Source organism: Rattus rattus, chromosome 13 (assembly GCF_011064425.1).
Source record: "Rattus rattus isolate New Zealand chromosome 13, Rrattus_CSIRO_v1, whole genome shotgun sequence".
NCBI classification, from domain to species: domain Eukaryota; kingdom Metazoa; phylum Chordata; class Mammalia; order Rodentia; family Muridae; genus Rattus; species Rattus rattus.
Window position 1 is genome coordinate 73,207,546 of NC_046166.1, and position 12,199 is coordinate 73,219,744.

Below are 12,199 nucleotides of genomic sequence, written 5' to 3' on the forward strand. Positions count from 1 at the left end.
TATAATAATCCTTTCTATATACATATATAGTCATTCTATATAATTATATATATTCATTCTATAATAATTCTCTCTATGTACATATATATTCATTCTATAATCTCTCTATATACATATATATTCATTCTATAATCTCTATGTATAGTATAATATATATGTATATATGTAGAGAGAGGGGGAGAGAAAAGAGAGAGAGAGAGCAAATTGTCAAAATTTGAAAGCTCCCTTCTTCTGTTTATACACCTTTCTTTATATACCAGAAAGTATGCCCTTGATTAAACTTATATCTTCCCACCTCAAAAAAAAAAAAAACTGGATTAAAAGTGGATCTTCTCACTTGGAAAGATTTAATTAAGGAAAAAACTCTGTCATAAACATAGCCAGACACTTGTGTTTTAGTTAATTCCAGATGCAGTCAATTGCCAACCAAGAAGAACCAGCACAAATTCACCCCTGTCAGCCTGACACACAATCATACCTTTATGTCATGCTTAATTTCCCAATGAAAGGAGGATCACGTCATAATGACTCCATGCGAGTATCCCTCATACAAATGCCTTAAAGATCTTAGAATAGGTGACAATGTCCCTTGAGGAACATTCTCTCGGTATCTCAAAACTTAAATATGATAGCCACGGAACAGTTACATAACGTGATAAATCAAAGGAGGGAAACACAGATATCTGTGTAAACACATTCTTATCAAAATATGACCGAAACACTCAGGTGAGTTATAATCTTTGTGCAACGAGTCATGTGGCAGATGGGGCCAGTTATCTATGACAGTAAGGCTGTGCTCTGGAGCCAGTTCACTTGGTACACACTGCTGGCATGACACTCCGTGGTTGGGGCAGGTTTTATCGTGAATGTGTGTGAGAGAGAATCCAGAGGCATCTTGAGGAGTCCAGAGCACAGAGAGCAAGAAGTAGACTAAACATGGTCAGGGGTCAGCAGACTTGAAATGGCCAAGGCTATCTGTGAGAGTGGGGAGAGCAGCAGGAGATGGGGGAAAGAGAGAGCATAGAGAGAGTCACAAGGGTTACAAGGAGGGTGAGGAGCTGAGAGTAGGGAAGGGCCAGGAGCTGGAGGGAAATTAGTGTAGAGGAAGAAGGACTAGGATGCTAGCATAGACTTTGAAATGCAGATAGATACCACAGGTATATGATATTTGGAGAGCCATACATTCCTTTTGTTGAAGGAACTTTTGCTCTTTCTGGCATGTCCTTTCTTTAATTGGCATTAAAACATACTTCTTCAGGATTCTAGAGTATACTGAAGACCAGCTGAGACATCCAGCCTGGTAGACTGAACATCTATTGTGTCTGTCTGTCTGTCTGATACCTATCCATCCATCCATCCATCCATCCATCCATCCATCCATCCATCCATCCATCCGTCCATCTGTCCATCCATCTATCCATCCATCTGTCTGTCTGCCCGCCTATCTATCTATCTATCTATCTATCTATCTATCTATCTATCTATCTATCTATCTATCTATCTATGTATACTTTCAGTAGGTGGGAACCAGCTTCACAAGTTCCTAAGAAATACTGGCTTTTATCTAACTACCAAAAATCTGTCTATGGTCCAGATTGAGCTCATTTCTAGACTTATTGGGGGCCTTTTGGCGTTTAGAGAATTGAGATTCCTTTTGGAGGTGACATGACAGCCTTTGTTGATAGTAAGTGGCAATGAGAACTTCTGACTGCTTCAGTGCCACGTTGGTCTTCCTGGATTTGTTATATCGGCAGTTGTAACCACCTCTCCCACCTTCTGGCATGGGATAGCACAGTGCTGAGGATGTGGCCATGGCGCTCACACACATTTTTTTTTTCTCTCCCCATACAGAAACACAAGCTGAATTCATCTCTTCATTAGAAGTTAGCCTCAGGTATTCAGAAAATTGGGCCAGACTGAGGCTTACCTTTCCTGGCCTTCTGGCTTGTGGCATGAACTCTGTGTCTTTAACTGTATTTCCAGACACTCTGATTCTATGAAAGTAAATAGGTTTCAGTAGCTACTGTAATTATTATGTCCACGTGCACTCATCTTTTCCAAACACAGCTGTATGCCTCATTCCCTTCATGACTACTATGACCGGTGTGTTTTGTAAAGAGCATGGATGTTTGTGTGCATGAAGGTACTTGCTCAGGGTCATCTGTCTAGGACGTGGTTTGACGTGCGTAAATTTAGGGTTTCTGACTCCGACTACATTCTGACTCTTAGCATTGTGACTGGTCTCTCAGTCCATAGTCAGGATCATGATGCTGAGAAAGTGGCCTAGGAGTCATTTAACTTAGAGAGACAATACTCTCCTTTTGGGGAAGTGAGGCAATGCAAACAGGGTTTCTGTGGAGGATGACTTTAAATGGACCTACACAAGCCTGGTCAGGTGCTACACGCCTTGCACATTCCACAGAGTCCGATTACACAACCTGCTTTGACTTTCTCCTCTGAGTAATTTCAACCATCTGTGCTCACATGTCCTGCTGAGGGGTTAGGTGCAAGCCTGGATGTTTAGTTTCATGATAGACCGGGATTCCTTCCTGTGTGGAAACGGGCAGACCAGGCCAGGCTAACCCCATACAAGGCCTTGGGCTGCTGGCACTTCCATTGTGTTGATATTCTATTTACAGGGAGCCTGGGCCTTACATAACCTGTATCTGCCAGTGGTGATGATGGCTTTCCTTATATAGCTCATGACCCAGCCCTGTAGTGAGCAATGCTTCATGCATTTTCTCCCTGAATTTGAAAACCTTGAATATGCTCCCTGATGCAATCCCATAGATTTTGTTTTGGTGTCTGACCTGAAAACCCAAATAGCTGGAAATGACTCTGATTTTTTTTCTGTTTGCCTTAGCACTTCCAAGTAGGGATCACCACCCGGTCCATGGTCCCCAAGAAACAAGTGCCACCTCTTCCCAACTGCCAGACACACAACCAACAGCAGAAAGTGAAGCTCACGCAAATTTACAAATTAACAAACACAAAAACTTCATGAAAACTATGGTCACATGGGCTCTCTTTCGTCAGAATGTCTATGTTTTAATTCCTAAGTTAAAAGTACCGAGGCCAAAAAGTTATTGTAAAGAAATTTAGTAGGTGTAGTTTTGATGCAAACACGTTTTAATTCTCTCCAGCATCCGTAGTGGCCTGCCAGGAATTCCACTCAGGAACAAAGAGAAACCTGAGCTTCGTTCACATCTGAAATGCTGTTAAAGCACACCACCCTTTGTGGGCAGTGTTTGCTTTTAATGTTAATAAAAGAATTTACATTTTAGTAATTTTCTATGTAAACAATATGTGTAGCTAGAAGAGAAATGGGGGCTGGGTGCTTTTGAGGCTGTTGCAATGGTCGCTCTTATGCTTAAATGCAATACCCATGTGTCCCTCCATAGAAAGTTCCTAGGACGGTTCCCTTTGCAAACCAAGTTCTGTGTATTTTTGCCTTCCTGAAGCAATGAGGTTGAAGATTGCTGTGGTTCTGACAGGGCTCCTTCTCTTGATCTCCCTCACATCTGCTATTCTTTCCTATAGGATCCCACTTGTTTCTTTGGAATGATTGACTTACATAGACATGGAAGAGAAAGCACACGGTATTCCCATTTGGGGTGTTTCCAAAACCTTCCTAACACAGTCGGCCCATCTTGCTGTCTTGTGCCTCTCGGCTCTGTTACAAAACATGTGTGTCCCACACTTGATAAAGACTGCTGAACTCAGGCTCCTTGTGAACTATTGAAAGTGGCAGGTTATTTTTTTTAAAGATTTATTATTATATATAAGTACACTGTAGCTGTCTTCAGACACACCAGAAGAGGGCATCAGATCCCATTACAGATGGTTGTGAACCACCATGTGGTTGCTGGGATTTGAACTCAGGACCTCTGGAAGAGCAGTCAGTGCTCTTAACCACTGAGCCATCACTCCAGCCCCGAAAGTTGGAGTTTTACTTGGAAAATAATGCCTGGATTGACTCAAGGAACTTGCAAGAAACCATTGAGTTCCTTCAAATCAACCATTCAGATTTGTATGTTGCATTTTAGCGTTCCCTGCTAATGAGCGCCTAGCAGTATCGACCTGTGAAACTCCCCCAACCTCACCTTGACTGAATCCCAGAGGTTCCACTAACAAAAGCGTCAGGCTAATTTTGGCAACTGCTTAGGCAGCTGTAGGAAAGGAGGTTGATTTCCAAAGCAGAGATCACTCAGAACAACTGTCCACTGGACTTGGAGCTTTGAAGCCAGGACCCTGAACTGAGGGGACAGTGCCACCTTACAGGTCTGTGGACATTACCTCATATGTGTAAAAATCGCCAGCCATGCTCCACTGTGCCCGAGGACATGCCTGGGGAATGGTAAGCTTGGGAAGACCTGGATTTGTGACTAGAAGAACAGTGGGGTCAGAGACTGGTGGGACACTGAGGAGGGATGGAGGTGGCATGTGACACAAGTTGTGTTTTTAAAAGGACCCTATGACTTTAAAATGTTTCATAAAGTACATACTTTAGAAGGAGCATGTTCCTAGGGCACCTGTAAAACTACAAGCTCGCTGGGAGTGATGGCTCAAGACTATAACCCAGTACCCAAGTGACTACAACACCAAGATGGATGATAGAGGTGACAGTGACACGAAGATTGCCTTGCTTTTGAGGCCAGCCTGGGCTACAATAAAACAACTTTGTCCTCTCTCCTCTTGTCTGTCTGTCTGTGTCTGTCTGTCTGTCTCTCTGTCTGTGCCTGTGTGTGTGTATGTGTGCATATGTGTGTGTGTATGTTTATGTGTGTGTATGTGTGTGTATAGTGTTTATATGTGTGTATGTGTGTATAGTGTTTATGTATGTGTATGTGTGTGTATGTGTGTGTATGATGTTTTGTGTGTGTGTATGTGTGTGTATGTGTGTGTATGATGTTTATGTGTGTGTGTATAGTGTTTATGTATGTGTATGTGTGTGTGCGTGTGTGTGTGTGTATGTGTGTGTATGTGTGTATGTATAGTGTTTATGTATGTGTATGTGTGTGTATGTGTGTGTGTATGTGTGTGTATGTGTGTGTGTATAGTGTTTATGTATGTGTGTGTGTGTGTGTGTGTGTGTGTGTGTGTGTGTGTGTAAACCAAAGACCACTTTTCGTTACCTTTCTTAACCAAACATCCTAAGAGACATCAATCATGGAGGAAGAGGCAGGAAAGTCTGAAAGACAATAGTCGGTTCATCCTTTGTAATCCACACACCCTGGGTTTCCTGGGTTCTGTGTCCCCCTCTACCTCTACCTTTCATTCCAGACTCTGTCATGACTTCCTTCTATAACTCTAGTGTTTCCCCATAGCAGCCTAAAGTCCCTCATGGAGAACAAAACCTTTGTCACATGGGTGGACATTAAGTCCTGGTGACTCTGCCTCTTTCTAAACACTGCCAGTCTCCAGGTCTCTCTCTTACAATTCCCTTTCTGCCAGGCGTTATCGCACGACCTTGGACACCACCCAGAGATTAGGTGATGGTTTATTAGGCCATCCTAGTGTCAATTAGGAGACTTAGGAGGCACTTGTCTGTTGTGTGGCATTGTTCTCAGAAGGGATAAACAAACACCTACTCTCCCTTGCTATGGAGCCAATGACAGACAAAGCAAAGACACCAGGAAAGTCCAACTGGTGACCTCATGAGTTGTGGTTCCTTATGCAGTAGAGCTAAGAGATGGGCCATAGATGACTCAAAACAGCAGCATCACCAAAGCCTACCCCAGCATGGGTGACCCTCACAAAAGCTGGAGACCTGGAGCTCACTGCGCAGCTCCACAGGCTGAAGAATGTCTCTCGTTTTTGGCATCTGGGCTGCCATTTTTTAAGCAACCCCACTTGTCTGAAGGTGTCTCCCAGAAGTCTTTACTGTATAAACTTGGGGAGGGAGGAGCTTAGTGAAATAAAAAGAAAAGAAAACAAAAACAAAAACCAAAAACAATAAAACAAAACCCCCCCAAAACTGCTTTTTACAGAATTCCTGTTCTTTCCTGCTACAGGCTTCCTTCCTTCCTTCCTTCCTTCCTTCCTTCCTTCCTTCCTTCCTTCCTTCCTTCTGTCCTTCCTTCCTTCCTGTCTTCCTTCCGTCCTTGCTTTGTTCCTCCCTTCTTTCCTCCTTTCCTTTGTTCCTCCTTCCTTCTTCCTTCTTCCCTTTGTTCTGTTGCTCCCTTCTTTCTTCCCTTTCTTTGTTTCTTTTTTCCTCCTCTCTTCCTTCCTTCTTCCTCCCTTCTTTCCTTCCTCCTTCCTTTGTTCCTCTCTTCTTTCCTCCTCTCTTTCCCTTGTTCCTCCCTTCTTTCCTTCCTCTCTTCCTTTCTTCCTCCCCACTTCCCTCCCTTCCTTCCACTGTTTCTTCCTCCCTTCTTTGTTTTACTTTCTTCCTTCCTCTTCTCCTTTCTTCTCGTTTTCCTTCTTCGTGTCCTCCTCTCTCCCCCATCCTTTTCTCTTCTTTTGTCCTCCATACTATCCTGTTTTCTGCCTTTTTCTTTTTCTTCTAGTGCATTTGCTTGTTTAGATTAGCAAAGGCTTGCTGAACGTGGTGAAGTCAACCTCTGCTGACTGTGCTTACTGTGAGAAAATTTAAATATGAGCTCCCTCCCAGTAGACATCACAGCTCTCCATGGATGAGTTTCCCCATCCTTTTCATTGTACATCCCCCACTGGTTTTCTAAGCTAGGACTGGAAACTAACAGTGTTTGGGCACTCAGAGTTCTCTGGTTTCTAAGTCCCCCAGGAAGCACTGGTCCCATGCCCCCCCTTATCAGTGTGAATCAGAGATGAATCAGAGTATCCACGTGCCTGGAGAATTAGAGCTCCCACACGTGGCAGGAGACTCCGAGTCACTGTCTCAGAAGGAAAACATCTCCGCATGATGCAGATGCTCGAGACAGAATAGTCCCGTCCCCACGTGGTTCTGGAAGCCACCCAAGGTATTAATAGCCACGGTCACAGGACTGTACATTATATCGTTTCCTCGTCGATGGAACGGAATGTCAGGCTGCGGGGACTCTGACATGGAAAGTATGCGAGTTGGCTTTGTCTCTCCCCTTTCTCCTTTTGAGGCCTTTGTGTCCTGTTTGCTTGTGGGCAAACTTTGTAGGGAATGAGAAGGAACAAAAATGGCCTCCTAGAAGCATACTGGAGGTGACCCGCAACCTTACTGAAATAAGATGAACACGTTCTGTCTGTCACCCTCCTAGGGAGTGCCCCCAGCTTGGCTCCCCAGTGTTGGCCGTATCTATTTAAAACAACGAACCCAAACCCCCAGAGTGAGCACACTGGATGGAAAGACTTGCGTTTTCCCAGGCTGGCTTCAGATGCCCATCTGATCTAAAAGAGAGCAACTTCACTGACTCTGAGATGAAGAGCATCTGGAAAGGGCAGCAGCTGCTCTCAATAAGGCGGGCCAGCACCAGGGCAGGGGAATGGGTGGCTGAGTGAGACCAGCAAGGGCTAGCACCTTTACTAGCTGTTGCTGTGTGTTTGCTCACTCAACGGGACGTCAGGGATGTTCTTGCATCTAGCATTGGAACTACAAGTTTTCTGCACAGTGTCCCTGACACAGCTTCCTCTCCCACCTTGTGTCCTTTTCTTCGTACTTCCCAGCAGCTTCTCCCAGGCTGGGGAGGACCCATCCTTCTGCTTCATGCTTTGACATTACTTTACTCTTGACTCCTTGCCTTTTGGTGCTGGGTGGATAACTTGATGGCCTCTACGTTGATGTCCAGGTTGTCATGGTGTCATGACTGGAACTCTAGCTAGCTTTTGAGAGTCGAGCCAACCACAGGCTTTCTTCTCGGCGAGTGCATACTCGTTATGATGTGGCATTGACGTCAGAGCTGTGCATGGTCTTTTTCTAGTTAGTGGGCACTCATGAGAGCATAGGGACTTTTATTTTCTTACTTGAGGAGGGAAATTATTATTTATAAAGTATCATTCTAAAATAGTCGAAATTTGTAGCTAGATAGATGGATCAGCAGTTAAGAGTGCATATTTGTTTTTTCAGAGGGCCTGAGTTTAGTTTCCAGAACCCATATCATGTGGCTCAGAACTATCTTTGGGGATCTGACACATTTAAGATCTGAGAGCATACAAAAATACACAGACACAGATAGGGCACACACACACACACACACACACACACACACACACACACACAATTAAAAAAGAAATTTAAACCATCAAGCCCTAATCTGAACAGAGTTATCTGTCTATATCTCTGTGGGCTTTAGTGTGTATTTAAAGCACATAGTAGGGCATCTGCTTAGGGCTTCTCTAACATACTTTTCTTACGATTCTCCTAGGATCCTTAAATTTTCACTTTATAGTTCTTAATTTTACATTTCACCGTGGCCTTTTGGAATTCCACAGAAGACCTGCCTATGGGGAGACAATGTGAGAGGTGTTGCTCTCTGCTGAGCATCCCTCCTCTGACCTTCATCTGTAGGAAAAGCTGTTTGACTTTGCTACGTTCCTGAGGACTACCTTCTCTCCTGGTGCTCTCCAGGCAGTGCTGACCCCAAGAGGACTGGGGAGGGGGGGCAGGAGTCTTCCAACTTCAAGCCAATTTTTGTTCTCCGTCCAATAAGCAGCTCTCTCAGGGGTGTCAGCCAAGCCACAGACCGGTGCTTGTATTTTTTTCTGAAGGTTTTCCTTGAATGTACTTCCTTCTTCCTCTGGCCAGATCTATGCTCTTCGTTAAGAAGAGCGCTATCCCTTTTAGACTTCCTGGCTGGGACAACAGCAGCCTTCCTGCTGTTCTGCCTTACCTTAATTATCCAATTATGATACAAATAATAAGACTTGAGGGCTGTGCTCCAGAGATTTACATGCACTCACCGTCTTGTCTCCAGCTCCCCCACCTCCCCATCTCTGGATCTAGCCCAGTGTTCCCTCTGAGTGGCTGTTCACAGCCTCCTGCACTTTGCCCATCACTGCGACTGCTCTGTGAATCTCATCTCTCCCCAGACGACTTCAAACAGGGACAGGCACGCATTTGTAGTTCTTTATCTGAGGATTGTCTTCAGACTTGTGAAAGCAAAAGGCTGCATCTCCCTTGGCTGTTTAGTGATCCCCTGACAGTTGAGTAATAAGGTTGTAATGAGACAAAATAAGGGTAACTTGTATTTACAAACCACTCAGTGTGGACCTTTCCTTGGAGCGGGTCTTATAACTCCCACTTTGTTGCTGAGCCTACTGAGGGTCAGGACCAAGGAACGGATTCTCAGGCTCCGACACTCAACATAGCCTACCCTGTCCCCGCCGCGGGGACCCAGTTATTCAGGGTCCCGAAGAGGCTTTCTACCTGTGGGCCAAATGAGGGTGAAGAGAAGAAGGAGACCAAGCAAGATACCATTGTCAAGGTCTCGTTTATTGGGATGAACGTTACAGCTTTTAAGGCTTTCAGGTAGGGGGAGTGACCTTTGTGAAACATGAAGGAGGAGGAGATGAGGGTATAGGCAGTGATAGCTGGAGGCAAAGAGGTCAGGCGGTAGACGATGAGGTCAGGTGGTGGAGACACCGGGTGTTGACTCAGGAGATAACTGGTATCTGCTCGAGCTGAGGCATCCCTTGAATGTTATCTTCCTGTGCCGTAAATTCATGGGAGAGGCCTCTGTCCAACAATCTTAAGACTTATGGCAGTCATCTTAGGGGTGAATATCTGTGGCCAAACAGCCCAGAGTCACCTAGCCACTTTGAGCCATGCAGTCAAAAAGCGGCTAGGCCCAAATCCAATATGGCTCCCTACATCACCCAAGCTGCAAGGCAGCTCCATAGGCCTCTGCTCTTCCTCTGCTTTCTGCTTTTTACCCAGTGTGAGTCTTACCCTGGCATCAATAAAGATCTAGAAAGAGAAACCCAACCCCTGGCATTCTGGACTCATGCTTTGATTTTTACCATACTCCTCTGCTTAATAATTGTGTGTCTCCCGCCTATGTTACTTAGTGGGATTAGATTTGCAGCCTTTAACGTTCCCCCTCTGTCTTTTCTGAATGTAAGCCGTAGTTGACAATTCCTATAGGATTGCTCTTCAAATGTTTACAGGATGGGTCCCCACGGGTTGTGGGCATCTTGCCAGACAGTGCCGTTGGCTGTTGACATTCACGGAGGAGAACTTCCAGCTCGAATCATGTTCCCTTTGACCAACAGGTGAAATCTACCTTCAGAGACCCATGTTTGAGGGCCAGGTGTACACTCGTGTCTATAACACCCCAGCCTTCTTGCTGACCACCTCCGTCCTGTGTTAGTAGCCCCCTGCTTCTCTGGTGAGAATCCAGCCTCAAGCACAGCAGCGGGGGCTGTGTCCTCCTGTGCTCATTAGTCCTCAGAGTCACTCAGCTGCATGGGTTAGGACTCATCCTCACAAGGGCATATAGTCAGAAGACTTTTCCAAGAGCCACATGGGTTCATTTCTTTCATATCAAATAGGATCAACAATCTGATTGGGACCTCAATTTAGTTGAGTCTGTTTGTTTTGAAGGTGGCGGGGTTACTTTTTACCACAACACAAGATATATGAATCACAAATTCAGTTTTTGTCGTGAGCTCACATGGCGTTTTCGAGCTGGTATTTATAGCTCACTTTTTCCATTACCTCCTCTGCGTTACTTTGCCCTCAGCCAAGAGGATTCTTATCTAGCGGAGAGTTCTCAGTCTCGATTTGTGCAAAGTCTGAGTTCTGCTGAACTGTTAGCTCATGTTACCATCCACACAACCACGGGGTCAGTAGGGCCACTCTTTCCTTGGATTGAAAGTTGCTTTAGGGATAAGGCTATCTAAGATCACCACATGAGTTTGCAGTGAGGTGGAAGAGTCAGATATTCTTTTGTTCTCGGGCTTGCATCATGTGTTGAGGTTTGCTCTTCTGCTGTGCTAAATACTGGTAGCTCTCAGAGATCACACATAGACCTAGGTGACACTATGTGACTTTGCCCTCCCATGTTATTCCTGATTGAACAAATAAAGATGCTGACACCCAATAGCTGGGCAGAAGAGACATAGGCAGGGGTCAGGGTTCTCAGGCTTGGGGTAGGAAGAGACCATGAGAAGAGAGAGGAAGTTGGAGAAAAGAGAAGACACCATGGGATAAGAATCTTAAAATCATAGCCATGAGGGCCAGCCCATTGGAGTTAAGAGCCAGCACAGACATGACATGGCAAATCACATAGAGGGATTATTGGCAGGGAAGTAGACATAATAGCATGGAGGGTAGACATCTGCCCAGCTCTTGAGTTGATTAAGGCTTATTATAAATATAAAGGCTGTGTGTGTGCGCTTTATCTGGGTATTGAATCATCAAAGGTGAGGTAGAAGCCCTGGATGGGGATTAAATAATTTCAACAATAATCATGCACTCCTGTGACTGTGAAAGACCTGGCACTGCACATTGGTTCCTGAGCTCTGTCAAGGCAATGTGCCTCATTTCATTTGGTAGTGAACTCATTTTTTACACAGCTGCCCCACTGGGCTGGTGCCAGGTCTTCAGAGGACTATCTCAGCACCTGTCAAGACCCAGATGTGTCACAGGGAACAAGTCCCTTGAGCCTTCACCCATCAGCACTTTGCTTGGCTTCTTGAAGGACTGAAGTTTTAAGTGAGGATCTTCTGGGATACACAAGTTCAAAGTGCTGTGGATTTTTAATTGACTGTGTTATGGAGAGAAGGTTGGCAGGAAGGGATGAGAAATCCAGAGCCAGAATCTAAGAGGAGAAAGCCCCTCTGTGGTAGCGGAGTGGTCTACTGTGGGCGCTAGCTGGTGCAGATGGTAGCTGAGTCCCTCAGTGAGGTCTCCTTGGTAGACACGACATTTAGAATCTGTGGTGCCAAACTTGTATTTTACACCTGTCTGTGTTAGTGTGACCTCTTCTTCCAGGAGTCCTTTGAGAGGTCTTAAGGGTAGCAGAGAAAACCAGGTGGTCTGGCACTCACAGCCTAGGAGGGTTTGCTTGCACTGTCCAATGCTGGCCCTTTTAGACAATATCCCCATGTGACTGGATTCTGAAGGTCTTCTAGCTCTCTGACCAACATCCTTCTTCCAGGGGTGTTTCTCCCATGTTCCAAGTCGTCCATCTGAAATGTTCTCTGTGGCCCGGGAACCTACATGTGCCTATATGCAGATATCTCCACATCTGATTACTTTTCTGTTGGCTTGCCACCTCTGGGAAAGGGAGCATGCAAAGTTCTCTGT